Source organism: Eptesicus fuscus, chromosome 15, assembly GCF_027574615.1.
Source record: "Eptesicus fuscus isolate TK198812 chromosome 15, DD_ASM_mEF_20220401, whole genome shotgun sequence".
Lineage (NCBI taxonomy): Eukaryota > Metazoa > Chordata > Mammalia > Chiroptera > Vespertilionidae > Eptesicus > Eptesicus fuscus.
Window position 1 is genome coordinate 45604456 of NC_072487.1, and position 16343 is coordinate 45620798.

A 16343-nucleotide genomic window follows, 5' to 3' on the forward strand; every position below is an offset into this window, starting at 1 on the left:
TTCACACCATTTTCACTCGGTAAGAGAGCCAGGACCCCCATTTTAGGCCTTCCCATTTTCCCCTCGCATTGGTTTACTCACTCTCCTTCCTGCGTGTCTTTATTTTGTCTCCCTCCCTCTCTCTTGCCCATCTTTATCACAAACCTCTGACACTAGGTTCACCCTTGGCCTCCCGCCCAGCTGCCAGCAGCCAGCAGGAAGCTGGAAGCGCGCACCCTTCTCCAGTCTCGGCACGGCAGCCCAGGGCAGGGCACCTACCCGTGTTCCTAGCTGTGATCTTGGAGCCGTGTCTCAGCAGACGGACAAACACATCACTGCTGCAGTGGTTCACCATTTGCAGGCGGAGGCCCCGCCGAGTCTGGATCTTGACCAAGCATTTTGCCATGCTGGTTCTTCCTGCTCCCTCAGTCTACTCTGTCATGGCCCAGCGCAGCTACCACCAGCCATAGTGGCTTTGACCTTTCACTAACTGTCCATTCTGTTTTAAATGACCTAGGCAGGGCTCACTGAATGAATCAAATGTCAGTTCGTAATGAGGCCAACAGAAATAACTCAGGAGGGATCAGCATGAAACGGAAGGAGGGAGGGGGATGCTATTTTTAAACTCTCTACTCACTCCTCTAACAAACAATGAAATATTATGCATCTTCCTTACCCCAGCCTTTTCTAAACTATCTAAATCAGAGGACCCCATGCAAATGCCTTACGGTGCCCTAAGAATGGAACGCCCCAGAAGATAAAATGACAATGAGGCAACTTCACAAAGCAGAAACCATCACCATGATTTCCTTTAAAAAATACTTATGCAGCCTTTATTATGTTCTAGAGCAGTGCTGTTCAATAAAAACATAATGCAAGCCACATTTTAAAAATTATTTTAAAAGTAAAATAAATATATTAATCTTAATAATGTGTTTTATCAGAAGCCAAGATATCCAAAATAGTATCATTTCACTATGTAACAATATAAAAATTAATAATAAAGTAGATTTCTTTTTTGTACTAAGGCTTTGGGATTGGTGTGCATTTGCACACTTAGGGCATATGTCGATTCAGACCGGCCACATCCCAGGTGCTCGGAAACCACACTGGGCTACCAATCTAGACAGCACAGCCCCAAACAAAGTGCTGAGCTCCTCACAGTATAATCTCCATCCTCACCATGATTCTAACATCTTCTGTTTATAGAGAGTCATTGACCTGGCCAAATTCAAACAATTAACATGCAGGAAAGCCATGATTTGAATCCAGGCACCCAATTAACATCAGTTGACTAGGAAAACAGTCCAGAATGAGAGTTGTTAGTGCTCCCACTTCTAACCAAATGTGTTTTATTTTTTTAATGTGTTTTTACTGATTTTGAGAGAGTGAGGAAAGGAGAGGGAGAGAGAGTGAGGGAGAGAGCAACATCAATCTGTATGGAACCCACAACTTGGGCTTGTGCCCTGACCCAGAATTGAACCAGCAACCTTTCAGTGCACAGGACGGCACTCAACCAAGACACACTGGCAAGAGCAAACCAAATGTATTTTAAATTCAGAATCCAAATGTTGCATCTAATTCTCATCACTTTGAAAGTCCCACACTTGTATGTCTGAGGCATAAAATGTGCTTATATCCCAGTGAGAGAGCTCAGGGAGCAAACTTTTCAATGTTTTCGGACATGCTACACTTGAAAAAATTTCAATTGATTAATAACTGTGCCCCACATACTATCTTTGCTATATGTCTTTACTGGTACATTTTGTTCACTCTCATAGTTAGAAGAAAAAAAATTCCCTCACACAATTTCCTCATGCATGTATGCACTCTTCTACTTTAAATAGCTACTGTAGCCAAGAGGTAATTTTCTAATAAAAATTCTCTTTTTCTTTACTGACAAAACAAAGCATTACATTCAGGGCAGTCAGCTGAAATTCTTCATTGTTATACTTCACTATGGGAAAATAATTTAGCATTTCTGGAAAAAAGTATAGCAAAATATATTGAGTGTGATATTCTTTGCCCAGAAATTTCACTTTTAGGAATTTATCCTAAGGAAATAATTAGAAATATTGACAAAAAGTTTTGGACAAATATGTTCAGAGTATCATTTCTTACAGCAATATAAATAAATAAATAAGTCAATCTAAATTTCCAGTGGGAAAATTGTTAAATACATGTGATGGAATATTGTACATCTATTAAAATTTATGTTTAGGAGTTTAATGATGTGGGGACAAGTTTAAAATATATTGATAAGTAAAAATAGTTTATATGAGCAATATGACCTATCCTATATGACAATGTACAATATGGACAGGACTATCTATAATAATAGAAGCGTAATATGCTAATTAGACCAGACAGCCGAATGACCTTCCGGATGTCCTTCTGGATGTCCTTCCAGACAACCTTCCAAATGAAGCTGGGGCTACGAGGGCCAAGGCAAGCCGCCATGGCTGTGAGGGCTGAGCCCCTTGCAAGAATTTCGTGCATCGGGCCTCTAGTAAACCTTGAAAGGGGAGCAACCAGCTGTGCACTGAGAGCTGAGGACACTTCTGGGGACATCACAGGGGGCCACCCTCCCCTCACACAGGTTGTCCCTTCCAGATACAGTATGGCCTTCCTACTCTCATGGATTTAGTCAATTTCCAAACCTGAAACTTGAAAGGAAAATACCCCTAAATTTTCACAAAATCTGAAACCCTTTGCAATTCCCCTTGTGATCTAGTTTTGAGCAGAATCCCTATGTGGAGCAAAGCCCTTACTAGTTATCGACAGTGGTTATTAAAGAACTACTGAAAATCTTTAGGATGCTAAAGAACAAATCAGGAAATCCTTGTCCTAGATGAATCAATGATTGACAGTAACATAGATGGAGCATTTCAAAGATTAACATGGCAGTGGGCCTGGGCTCAGACAATGAGAAAATCTCCCTTTGCCTGATAGGTCTCTATGCTTAGCATCATGTTGAAGCAACATGTTATCTGACAGCCCACTCTAAACAAACAACAGACCTTCCAAAACAAATAGGAAAAAAAAAAACCTGAAGCAAAACCACAACCATTCTTTTCCACCAAAGATTTACTCCATTAATTCTCCAGCTTAAAATCTCACCATAGTTTTAAAATCTCTTTTTATGAATCACAACTAGTCGTAATGTTTTGCATTTCAGACATTTTAAATTTTTCCCTCTCTTGGTCTTGCCCTCACACTTTATGCTACTTTTCAGAGATCCCAAGTAGGTTCTTCCCTTTCTTCTGGGGACTTTCTGCTTTTGTCTTGAGAAAGAGAAAACCTAACGGGACCAGCCATTTCCCCCTGCCTAACCCTAACTCTACCCAAAGGTGTGGCTACATTTCAAGAGAAGGAAAGGGATGCAGAGATGTGGAGCCAAAGCAAAGATTCTGAGATACTGCACAGGGAGGATTGTTCTTGTTCCAGGCACTGTGCTCAAAAGAACCATGTCAACAGCATTCAGATGCCCATGACTACCCTTCCTGTTAGATTCATCTGTTCAGAGATCGGGAATGCATGTCTGGGCAGTGGCAAGAGGCTAAAGAAAGCAGAGGATGTGTGAAGAAAGGAATCAGTTTTCCATTATGAGATGCCAGAAACACTGATAAATCAAGCAGAAGGCAAAGAGGAGAAGGGAGTTCAGGGAGAAACGCCATTCGAAGGCCTGAATCCCATGTCTACTTCTGTGACAAACTTCCTGACAGATTTGGGGAAAGCAACAAGCTGGCCTCTGCTTTGTGGGTGACTTGGAGCTACTGGACACCTGGAGCCCTGGTGCAATTGTAAAGTGGAGACATACCCCTCTCAAGGTTGCTATGACCAGAAAAGGAGATCGTGCATATCGATTGCCTATTGTAGTGTCGGTTCCTAGGCGATGCACTAGAACTTACTAAGCAGTTGTACAAGGCAAGGGTTAAAGCATCGGCGCTGAGTCTCCTCCTGGCAGTGCTCAGTCATTTTTCCCCTGATGAGTGCTCATTCCTTCCTCTCCTTTAACTAAAGGGGAAGATAGTGAAGATTTTAAATAGTCTCTTTTATCTTCCTTCTGTCAACCATCTGTCTCCTAACATTTCTATTTACTTCTCCCCAAATAGTAGGGATGCAGTACCGCTGATTGTCAAGTTTGCCCGATAGCCCTGTAACCTTGGGGAAGTTACATAAGCCTGTTGAAATGCAGTTTTCTGTTTGGAAAACAGTAATGATATTGGCTGCTATGTAACTGGATGGCTGATATGTAAGTAAACACTTAATAAATGCTATTCTCATCTATCATGAACATCCTATATACTTTATTAGCTGTTTTGATAACTAACATTTCACAGGAATAGTGGAGTCAGCCATTAGTTGAAATAGTTAAAGAGACTCAATGAAATTTTAGCTAACTTCTAACAACAATTAGAAAGATAGAAAATTATTACATGAAATATTCTTTGCAATAAATTTAGACTGTAAACATCCATTATTAAGAGACTCTGGGACTATCACATTTCTTAGAGAACTTTTAAAGTATTTTAAATATAATAAAATATGGTATAAATATCTTAATACTATATTTGTGATATGATGAGTATATTCTTAGGTGTATAGCAAGGAGAAACAGAGGCCGTTCTCAACACTACTAAGTGACAGGACTAGGACCAGACAGCCAGGTAGTCAATCATCCATATAATTCAATTTCCTGATGCGTGACGTGAGACAATTTCTGTCCCGTCTATTTCAAAGAAATGCTCCTAAGTCTCAAATTACGATAACCTCCATGAAAAAGACTCTGAAAACATGTAGATGCTCTCACATATCAGATACTCTTCCTATTATCCCCCTTATCAGATGAGCACTCACTGAGTATTTCCTGCTGTGACGTGAGAACCCGGCTTGGTAGGGGCAGCATCGCCATATGGTGGTGGGAGGAAGGCCAGCGCAAACCCTCTGGAGAATTACAGTAGCAGACAGAACAGAATTCAAAGAGCACGGCAAGGATCTCCCCACCACCACCATGGGGAAGGAGAACATACCTCCCAGGGACTCTGGCTGCAGAGCATTTTGGCATAAGGGCGCATCCAGCTGTATTCCTGAGAGTCTCATACACTGATAAGTGTGGCGTCTCTAACTAGGCAGCCAATGTGTGCTGGGGGATGGGGGGGGGGGGGGGGGAGGCATTGTCTGGCAGGGCCTCTCTGTCTGCTCCTGCTGCCCGTGATTATTTCTAAACAGGCAGGAAAACCCAGACACAGAATGTCAGGGAAAGAGACCATCAGACACTGCTCTGCGTTCACCGCCTGCCTCCCTGTCTCCTGTCCCTGGCTCTTTTCATTCCAACCTTTCAGTGTCAATATCTGTGAAAATAAATCTTAGATTGTTGTTGTTATTATTATTGTTATTATTATTATTATTATTTTAAAAGCATCACCCCCACAGCATAGGAAAGTTGGGGACTACCCATAGTTAGAAAGTAGTGAAGGAGATCCCAGTAGTCCCTCAAAATGCAGCAGCCCAGAGAAAATTGCTGTTGGCATTTGTTCTTTCTTAGCAGACCTGCAGAAGCTTTAAGTGGGGTGCAAATATTCTTAAAATATTTACAAGTCGGTGAGCCCTAGAGAAGCCAACAATTGAGTATGAAATTTTAACACTGCAGCCTAAAATACCAAGGTGTTGCTCTCTATATCCTAGGTGATGCTTTCAACTCAACACATAAATACTGAATTTTTTCTTTAGGATATGCCTTTCTGAGTGCCTTTTACCAAGGTCTGAGCAAGCCTCAGTTTGCCTCTACTGCCCTCTACCCTCCTCTCCGACACAGTGCTCACAATGGGCTGCTCTAGAAGCTCCACGAGGAGTCAGCTGAGCCAGTTTACAAACTGGATGACAGTCCTTCATTCATCGAGTGAACACCCCCTGAGCCCTTTCAGTGTGCTGAGCGCTGGCCCAGACCCTGGATCACAGCTGAGCACAAGCTCGGTGGTCTTTCCACACTGCTGCCTTGTTTCTCTCTACACACCAGTGAAGAACAAGCTTTACTGTTTTCCAAACACAGTAAGATAATTTGAAACATTAATCAATAGGCTTCTCCCTCCACCCCTGCTCACAAAATTCCTGCTGGCTTTTTCTTGATCCTCAACCCAGAGACCAAATCTAACTCACCCAACAATAAAGCAACGACCACAAATACTTGGTCATTAATTCCACAGCCCATTATTCCAAGACAAAGACCTCTGACACCTGCAAACTGGACAAAAGAATCCATACTCTGAGAAAAAGAGACCTGGATGGGCCCAAGGAGGGGAGAGGGTGAGAGAAGAGACCTCAACCTCCAAAAATCAAGTACCTTCATTGACAGCACTAAAAAGCCTCCTAGAAGTCATTACCCAACGGGCCACCCATAGACTGTCCCTTCCTCTCTGGTTTATCTACTATAAGAGACACCCTTACTCCCTGACCCAAGGCCCTCTTAAAACCTTCTGAATAAAGACAGGACCTGGATACCTACAGTTACCTTCACTTGTAGGGTGATGGTACCATGAAGGAAAACCACCCATAGCTGTCCACAGATGAACCAGCTGAAAATCTCCCACAGAGGTTGGACAGGGTCTAGGAACTTCACAACTATAATGCATTCTTCAGAAACATGCATGAGGAAGTCCCTTGGAGTAAAACTTAAACCATCTCGCTGACCAAGGCTACCTGTAATTCAGATTCTTCCTTCCATAAAAACAAAGTGCTCTATCCTCATTGAACCTAGGGCTTAAACATTCCCTGATGTCATGTGACTTGGAAACACCAAAGCAATCTGCTGAGAGTGCAGGTGCCATTGTAGCCACCCATAAGTTTCCTCGGAAGAAGAAATGGTGAAACGCTGTCCTCACTGGCTCTACTTAGAACAGCCTCTTTTGCTCTGTGTTTAGTATTCTCGACCAAGACTCTATTTCCTTTGTCTCTATGCAGGATGGATTTGTTTTTCCATCACTTCTACTTTATTATTTCACTCCCTCCAGGCACAAGTCACTATTACAGTTAAACCATTTTTCTCTGACTAAAGAAAATTAAATTGGGCTGTACTAATAAATGAAGCTCTAATTTTTTCTCCATTATTTCCCAACAGTTTTGCAGATGATTTGAAGAAACAGGCATCTGTGTCTCCCTGTGGAAAAAGCCAGGCCCTCCTGGAACTCCCAGTGCTGGGAAAGAGTCTGCTCTGGAGAGGGACAGAACAGGGCCCCAGGAGACCCAAGACAGACAGGGGATCCAGGTACGCTGTCAATCAGCAGAGCAGGGCATGGCCCCAGGGACTGGGTAGGGGTCAGGTGCCTGGCCTAGCCCCAGGGAGAAGGGCTGGCCCTCAAGGTCCCCAGGGTGTCGAGTATCAGGGGTACCACCAAGGCGGAGACTCAGGAAAGGGAGCCAGGCTGGCTTGAGGACCAGAAGAAGACAGGACGGAGCTAGAAAAAGAGCAGGACCAGCAGCCTGGGCCGGAGGGCGGGGCTTCAGCTTAGCTCCCTCCCTTCCAGGTAAGGGAAGGATTGGTCCTAGAGTCCGGAATGGGGCTGAGCCTATATTTAGGGGCCAAATTGTGCAGCTGTGGTAGAGGGGCTCAGGCAAGGACTAACAAGCCCATAGTTCCAGGGAATGCTTGGTACTTTTAAATGTGCATACTCCTATAATTAACAGCAAAGTCCAGTCTATGCTCAGATTATCTGGTGGGTCATCCTGAAAACCCCATCTCCTTCTCTTTCAGCCAAAGCATCTGTCCATTTGCATATTTCCTATGTGTTAGTGGAGGTTTGGGGTTTTCAAAAGTTCTACATTGGACTTGACTTCTAAGAGAAGATGTTAAAGGATGTGAGGGCTCTTTCAAGTGGGGGAAAACATTCATTTTACGTTCCCTTTTTGCTAGCTGCAATTAGTTTTCAGTTTTATGCTAGAAATTTGCAACTCGCAAAAAAGAAAAGAAAAATGTAACTCTGCTTTTACAGGTCATTGTGCCGCATGCTTCCTGTTTCATTAGCCACCTTTAAAGATAGGATGTCCACAGCTTTTTTCCTCCAAGGTACTGATGAAAGGCACATATTTAAGAACAGCAGCCATTTGGGGGAAGGATTATTAAAGAACAGTCAGAGTGGGGAGGAAACCTAGAAATCATCACATCTTGTTTTGTGAAAAGAGGAAATAAGATTCGGGCCATGTCAGCGTCCAGCACGTGCCATATTAGTAATGTTTATCAAGTGAATGAATGAATGAATGAATGAAGCCCTCTCACTCTATTATCCAATACTCCTCCTTCCACCAGAGAATCCCCATTAAGGTGGTGGTGCGTGTCCACTCAGCAAGCAGAGTCCGGGCCCATGTACACTGGGCCTCAGGGCCACCACAGAACACTTCAGTGAGAGTGACACAGCACCTACCAAACAGCTTGGCAAACCCCGGCCCGTGCTTGGGTGACTCACCCTGGTGGCTTACCAGCGTGAAACACCAAAAGCATGTAAAATGGCATGCCACCGCCGTAACTAGAGCCAATAGCTCTCACCTCTATTTTAGGAATCTGGAGCTTTGGCATGAACAGGGATTTCAGAGTTTCAAAAACATGCCCTGCCTTTTCTTGTGTCCACTGGTCTGTAAGATCCAGAGAAGCTTATCCAAACATGTGTGGTTTTCTGTGTGTTGTTTTTGTTTTTTTGTGTGTTTTTTTTTTGGGGGGGGGCAGTTTTCTCATACTGGTAAATAAATGCATACTTATTTATAAATTAGATACAAGATACATGTGCAGCTGTCTTCATACACAAGGGTGGGCACAAGTAGACTTACAGTTATGAGTATGAGATACAGTTTATTCTTGTATTATTATTTATTAATTATTGTACTATTTCTATTATAACTATAAACCTACTCTTTCCCACCCGTGTTATGCTTATTATGAAACCTGCACAAGAGAAATTTGATGAGGGGTACAAGTAAACTACTAATAGAAGTCTGAACAGTTTGCTCCTCCAGCCCAGGGGGACATGATGTAAACACTCCCCCGCCCCCTCTCCATGCACATACTCCTCTGGAAGCCATGGCTCTGGGGCCTCCGATTCACCATCAGCCTAACCCAGTGGGAGGCTGCACCCCTCCCTCTATAGATGGCCTGGGCTGTGCACCCCAGGGACACCCCAACCTCCAGCCTGTGCCAACTGACCAAGCCTCTTTTCTGCGCCCTGCCCATTGAGTATGAGTGTACCCAGGAGTGGAACACACAGCACCCAGCACTGTTTTCCACGTCACTGGCACCGCGTCCCGGCAGTGGAGAGGGGAGGGAAGGGCATGCTCCTCGCCCCGGCCTCATCAGAAGCCCGGGTACCACCCAGAACACGTACTTAACACTCGCCGCCAGCCCACCAACAAAAGCACCAGAAAACAGAGCCCCGATGCTCCCTGGGGAGCGCATCTAAAATCCAGACAATTCTAGCTTCTGCTTCCTCACAGGAGTGGTTTGGTCACATTCTCACTTTTCCTCTCCCGCGGTCTCCAGGGGCTGTGGTGAGCCTGTTGGCTTGTCCAAGTGCCAAGCGCAACGTCTCCCCCGCCACAGGCCGCGCCTTGGCTGTCACAGCTGCTCCTGCTGACGCTCCCCCCTGGCTCGCACCCCACCCTCAAGGACAGCCGCAGGATTACTTCATGGGACACTGGCTGACGTTCTTTTCCGCCCCAGCCGTATCCTTTAAAGCCATTCATTATGAATGCTGGCGTGCAGCAGGGAAGAGCCAACCTGAGCAGGAGCGGTGATGTGGGATGTACCACACTGAACTGCGTTCGCTAGGAAGACAAGGAGCCTTACCACAGACTAGAAGTAATTAGAACTAGGCCGAGGGTGAGCCGTTCCTTATTTAACGAATTCAGCTTTACAATCAGAACGTGATTCCCAGAGGGGAGCGAGGCTTCCTGCGTGAGGTCTGTTTCCCCGAGGCTGGCTCTCCTAGGAATTGCTTGGCGGGCACACGCTGTCCACAGCCTCTCACCACCCGTTCCAAGGGGAGGTGACCCTGTCCACTGTGTTGCAAGTTTCCGAGGAGTCACTAGGTCCTGGCCTCTGTGACGATGGCCATCGGCTCACACACTGCCCGGAACACGCAGGAGCTCTTCTCACTGAGCCGCAGAGATCCCCTCCGTTTATAGAAATCAGCTCAGCTTTTGCGAATCCATGTGATGTAGTTGAAAAATAAATGCAGTTCCTTAGGTACTGGCTCGGTTTTAGCGAGGAGGAGTGAGCCTTTTTAGCGGTTTGATGTCATACCTGGGCCAGGGGTGTGGAACCAGGGCCTGATCACAAGTCAGCACTGGCCTCTCTGAGCTTTCTCATTAGTAGAATGCTGGATCAGGGACCAGCAAGTCTTTTCCATAAAGTAACTGTGAGGCTCTGCAGGCCAAGAGGTAAAACACAAGGCTTTTATGTAGGTACTCACATATAAAATGTAACCATTAGCTCTTGGGCCAAAAATAAATAAAAAGAGGGGTGGGGGTGGGGGGCAGCCACCTGCCACAGTCTGCGGATTCCTGAGTTAGAACATCTGCAACATTCCCTCTAACCCTCAAAAGCTTGGAAAGGTATTCCTGACCCCAGGTCCCCATTCTCACTGGAGAAGCTGTAGTCCTGGAATCTAACCCTGACATTCAGCAAAAAAAATCGAAGAGTTTAGAACTAGAGAGCCTTGGAGTGCTGCTCAAGCCCAATTTTCTCGTTCTATAGATGAGGAATATAAGGCTCCTAAAGGTAGCTGTGGTCGCCAGCTGCCTGATGAGGACCAGAGTTCCCAGTTCCCCCAGGCCAGGGCATGAATACAGAAACAGCAGCGACCTAAAGATGCTGCATTGACACTGGGGAATACTCTATTCCATGAAATGAGCAACTGATGGCAATTAGCCAACTACGGAATTGAAATGGCAAACTATTGGCATCTTACGATGTAAAATTCAAATTCTTGCAAGATGACATGCACTTTAATTGCATCAGGAACAACATTTATTTTCTCTACAGTAGTCTAAATACTTAAATTTCAAAGATCTCTTTCAACTGATGAAACTTCTTATGAGTAATCAGCAGCAAATACGAGACACCAAATTCCAAAGATGAAACAAACTCAAAAGAAAAGCACAAAAATGGTGATAAGCTTTGAAGAGCCTGCAAACACTACAAAAGGTGAATTTGCAGCGCTTGCTCAGGCCTTTAACTAACCTTCCTCCTCCTCTACCCCCGCCCCCCGGCCCCCTGTTGCTCTTGGACTCTCTTACCCTAGTGCCCTGGTCGGCAAACTGCGGCTCGCAAGCCACATGTGGCTCTTTGGCCCCTTGAGTGTGGCTCTTCCACAAAATACCACGGCCTGGGCGAGTCTATTTTGAAGAAGTGGCATTAGAAGAAGGTTAAGTTTAAAAAAATTGGCTCTCAAAAGAAATTTCAATCGTTGTACTGTTGATATTTGGCTCTGTTGACTAATGACTTTGCTGACCACTGCCCTAGTGAAACTGCAGACCCAAACTATTGCCAATGGATGTAATAATGAATTCTGAATTTTGACTCTACTAATCTGACACCACAGTTATAAGTAAAACCTGAAGCTGTCCCCTGCCTTGTGGAGGCTCCTAGCTCCTACAGGAGCAGGTTCTGCTGCTAGATTTCTGTCGGCCGAGGGAGACTGGGTACCTCTAAATGGAAAAGTTCAGGAGAGCAGTGATAAAATGATGCTTAGCAGAGAGCTTTGTCCGAGTCCCTTCTAATTCAGGATATTATACCCTTTGTCTGCATTTGCAATAAATTATTGAACTACAGTAGTTTCAATGTTAAGCAAACAAAGCAGGAATCTTCAAAGTTGTACACACAGGACAAGAATGATCACATTAAAATGCATAGCACAGGAAACTGCTAACATTAACAACTAGAGGCCTGGTACATGAAATTCGTGCAGGGGGAGGGGGTTCCTCTGCCTGACCTGCACCCTCTCCAATCCGGTACCCCTCAGGGGAGGTCTGACGACCAGCAGTCAGACATACCACTTGCAATCTGGGACCGCTGGCTCCTTACTGCTCACCTGCCTGCCTACCTGCCTGATCGCCCCTAACCTGTCTGCCTGCCTTCCTGATCACCCCTAACCACTCTCCCCTGCTGACCTGATCGCCCCTAACTGCTCTCCCCTGTCAGCCTGATCACCCCTAACATCTCTCCCCTGCTGGCCTGATTGCCCCTAACCACCTCTGCCTCGGCCCCTGTGACCGTGGCTTTGTCCGGAAGACATCTGGTCTAATTAACATATTACCCTTTTATTAGTATACATGATTGTATCTAGGAGGGGGCACAATCTGGAAGGTGATATTTTTCTGCTTATTGACATTTATTTTGTATTTTCCAAAATTTCCAGAAGATGATACACTTACGTATAACAAGAAAACACAAACAAGTAGCAATCACAAACCCTGTGGCGGGGGCAAGTGCAATTAGAGCTGGAGTTCATCGCTTGGTGACCACAAGAGGAATGTGGCTCCACAGGATTCGTTAACAGCTCCTACTGTTTGATGCAACATAACAAAGAAAATTCCAAAAAGACCAGTGCATTGCTCCTAAAGCACATCCTGACATAGCCTGAGCCAAAGGGAAGAGATGCATTAGCACATGGGGAAATGGCAGGAAAGAAAGATACTGGCATCATAAAAAAGAGGGTAAATCTGAGTCCTGGCCATGGAACTCCACAAAGGGAGAAACAGGGAGGAGAATTTTCATCTCAGATAAGCCTGGAGGAAACCAGAGCGGAGCAGAGAGGGCAACGGAATTCACAAGCAGGGTCACCATAGCAGCCTTGGGCTGTTGGACTTCACCAGCGATGGGGCTGGAACAACTGTGTAGTATGTGAAAGGCTCTGCCTGGTATGGAGTGGAAAGGCCCTCACAGGGGAAAATGCAGTTGGCCCCACAGCCCACCTGTTATGTGTTGGGATGGAGGGTGGGTGGGGTCAAGAGTAAGGCATGCTTGATGGATGATGACAATACTCTTTTTATATGCTCAAAATACCTTCACAGGTTCACATAGAGACTTTCTAGAATGTCAATGACACCGCACCTTAAGCTCCTAGGGCCAAACACTGTAAACGGCCCTTTAAACACTCCCACTGCCCTCCCACACAGAGAGAGCCCCACCTATGACACACACACGCTCCAACATTTACAGGGACAGTGCTAGAGTGGCTTGGGAGAGTTAGTTTTATCACCCTCCCTACTTTCCATCTATTCTTTGATATAGACAGTTTCTCAATCATAGGCAAATGCAGCTTCAAGCCATCCTCTACCCACCCCCACTGCCATCCCAAGACACTCCTTTGTAGAAATTCTTGTGTCTCCACTATACCGCCAGGAAGGTGTCAACATTTTCAACTCTTAGCTTTATCTACCAAGGGGAAGAAAGCTGGTGTCCTGCCTGTTTAGTTCTGCCAGCCTGTGCCACTGCTCTGGTAGACAATATGATCTTCCAAGGGTGACAGTAATCTCTAACTACCAAGTCTCATGTGATTAATTTCATTCTCCTCTACCATGATCCAGCATTTTTCCATAGTGAAAAAGATACTCCGCCAACAAAACATGCAAATATTTTGCTATCTACACTATGAAGACCCTACTCCATTGTATATGTGGACTTATTCAGGTAAATGACTCCTTGAAATGTAATTTTCACCCAGAACAATTCCCACGTCCTAAATGTTTTTCTTCTCCCAAATCTTTCAAAAGCTCTAAGTGGCCATTTTCATGGTTTGCCATTCTCATCCCAAGTTCACAGCACTAATCTACTCAGATCCTGTGACTGAGCAACTTAGAGGTGACACTGAAAACTTTCCTATCGCTTAGTGGTGCCTAGGAACTGATTTTGTTTTTTTCTGTATAGGAGACAGCCAACTTCAGAGCTAATCCTCCAGCTGTCGTATGGGTGAAAGGGGTCACACGTTCTCCCAGAATGCCACTGGGCTCCTCTGGGCAATCATGCCCTGCCCAGCTGTCTTTGAGAAACTTTAAGTTCTGGGAAGAACAGAAGAATCTTGTCAGACAGATGGGTGGATCTGACGCTGGAGAGTCACAGTACAGCGGAGATGCCACCACCAGGGCACTCATGTGATGCTGGGCAGCAGGGCCTTCCATGACTTTGCAGAGGTGGGGCCTCCAAGGATCAGGGTAAAACGTTCTTTCTTCTCCCAGCCAGATGTTTTTTAAAAATTCCTATCAGACAACTCCTTTAATAGGATTCACACTGCCAACCTTAACCTATTTATGGATCCAGTAACCAAAATGTGTGATTTGAAATTCCCCCAAACAAGAATCTGAGCCTCTGGGTCGAGATGGGGAACAGAGACGTCAAAGGTGAGCAATGCTGTCCGTGTTTGACGCTCAGTGAGGCAATGCACAGGACCTAACTAGAGATATTTCCGCTCTCGAAACAAAATCAGTTTTGCCACTGGCTCCACGTGTGATGCTGACTTAAACCTTCCTGGGTCTCAAGTGTCTCATCTTTAAAGAGGTTGACATCTTTTTACTCTGAAAGTCTGGGAGACAAGGGCAAAACCTGGACAGGAGCCACGGGCTGCATACCTGCCCTGTTATCGGTGACCCCGCCCTGACAGGCCTGCAGTTTATTAGCTTGAATCCCCCGCCTCCTCCCGAGCCCCACTCTCACTGCCTCAGTTCAGCTCTTGTTGATCTATTGTCTGGCCTAGAGCAATGGTTCCTGCGCCATCTGTGTGCCCCCAACCCAGTGATTCTCAACCAGGGAGCATTTTTGTTACTCAGGGGACATCTGGCAATACCTGGAGACATTTTTGGTTGTCAAGACTGGTGGGATACTACTGGCATCTACTGGGTGAAGCCAGGGGTACTGCTAAACATTGGACAATGCACCAGCCAGCCCCCAACAAAGAATTTTCCAGCTCAAAAGGTCAATACTTGTGAGGTTGAAAAATTACTCCAGGCATACCCGCCTCTCATCTGCCCTCTGCCACCACGTGATACAAAATACAATTCCAATCAGATCATTTCCATGCTTGAAATCCTCCAGTGCCCTCAGGTTAAAGTCTAAACTATTCCGGCAAATCATGGAGACCATCATGATCTGGCCCTTTCCTAGCCTTCTGCCTCACCTGTCACTGTTCCCAAGCAACCAACACAGGTGGACCTGACCTCCCACAATTCCCTCTGCCTCTCAGTCTCACCCATTCATTCCTCTGCCCATCAATTCTGTGTCAGACATTCTAATGGGACTAAAAGGAAACGGGGGGAAAAAAGCTTTAATGGTTAGAGTTTTGTTTTTGTTTTGTTTTGTTTTTCCAGGAAAAGATTAACAAATTCTTTACACTTCAGTGTGAATTAGTTGCTGCTATCTCTCCTCAAGTCTATTTGCATCCAACTCTATTATGAACTGAAAAGTTTTCCCCATGAAATAATTCTTAATGTTAAGCTGTAGGTAAAGGAGATCTTTTGGGGACACAGTGACCTGCTCTTTTGAAACTGCCCAGTATCCAGATTTTAAATGATGTGTCTCTCTCACATCAATGTCTGTCTGTCTGTCTGTCTGTCTTTCTCTCTCTCTCACACACACACACACTCACAAAATTAATAAATTAATTAATTAAATAAATAATTCACTCCTCTAATTCTTTTTTTTTTTTTTTAAGGAAATGAATAGGAGAGATTTGTCTCACCAGGTACCAGCAGCAAGCAAGTATGGTGATATTCTTTCTGGAATTAAGTCTCTAAAGCAGGCGTCCTCAAACTACGGCCCGCGGGCCACATGCAGGTGTTTTTGCCGTTCTGTTTTTTTACTTCAAAATAAGATATGTGCAGTGTGCATAGGAATTTGTTCATAGTTTTTTTTAAACTATAGTCCGGCCCTCCAACGGTCTGAGGGACAGTGAACTGGCCACCTGCTTAAAAAGTTTGAGGACCCCTAAACTGTGCTCTAAAGGCACAAAATAAGAGGCCTAGAAGTGCATAAATGATAGTCTTTTAAAAATATAACAACTTTTGGGTTGAAGTAGATTCTACATATTTTAGCTTATATCAAAGCTGTCAGATAAAGACTTGTGGAAAAAGGAATAAAAGGCTGGAGAAATATGGAAACAGAAAGGGGATAACCAGTGTGGGGATACTTGTGATAAGTCTTTATACCCACTAATGTAATTGTGATTATAGTCAAAAACTTCACCGTCCAATAGAGTTTTCGGCAATGATGAAAATGTTCTGAGTCTGAGCTGTCCAAGATGGTAGCCATTAGCCCCACGTGACTATTGAGCATTAGAAATCTAGCTACTGTGGCTGAGAAACTGAGTTTTTAATTTTAACTAATTTAA

General features: G+C 44.8%; 1 protein-coding gene across 2 annotated transcripts in view; it reads right to left on the bottom strand.

Moving 5' to 3' along the window:
• The window catches only part of FRMD3 (FERM domain containing 3), a 253370-nt gene that overhangs the window by 27290 nt on the left and 209737 nt on the right, over positions 1–16343 (bottom strand). The window lies entirely within an intron of this gene.